The following is a 698-nucleotide window of genomic DNA, read 5'->3' as shown; positions in this document are numbered from 1 at the left end:
CCATCTCACACCAGTTAGAATGGCGATCATTAAAAAGTCAGGAAACAAAAGATGCTGGAGAGGATGTGGAGAAATAGGAATGCTTTTACACTGCTGGTGGGAGTGTAAATTAGTTCACCCATTGTGGAAGACAGTGTGGCGATTCCTCAAGGATCTAGAACTAGAAATACTATTTGACCCAGCAATCTCATTACTGGGTATATACCCAAAGGGTTATAAATCATTCTACTATAAAGACACATGCATATGTATGTTTATTGCAGCATTATTCACAATAGCAAAGTCTTGGAACTAACCCAAATGCCCACCAATGTTAGACTGGATAAAGAAAATGTGGCACCTACACACCATGGAATACTATGCAGCTGTAAAAAACAATGAGTTCATGTCCATCGCAGGGACATGCATGAAGCTGGAAACCATCATTCTCAGCATACTATCACAGAAAGAGAAAACCAAACACCACATGTTCTCACTCATAAGTGGGAGTTGAACAATGAGAACATACAGGCACAGGCAGGGGAACAACACACTCCAGGGCCCGTCTGAGGGTGGGGGGCAAGGGGAGGGACAGTATTAGGAGAAATAGCTAATGTAGATGACGGGTTGATGGGTGCAGCACACCACCATGGCACATGTATACCTATGTAACAAACCTGCACATCTGCACATGTATCCCAGAACTAAGGAAGGAAGGA

This window comes from Mandrillus leucophaeus, unplaced genomic scaffold (assembly GCF_000951045.1).
Source record: "Mandrillus leucophaeus isolate KB7577 unplaced genomic scaffold, Mleu.le_1.0 Scaffold498, whole genome shotgun sequence".
Classification (NCBI taxonomy): Eukaryota; Metazoa; Chordata; class Mammalia; order Primates; family Cercopithecidae; genus Mandrillus; species Mandrillus leucophaeus.
The sequence above is the reverse complement of the archived record's forward strand: the minus strand, read 5'-3'. Positions refer to the sequence as shown.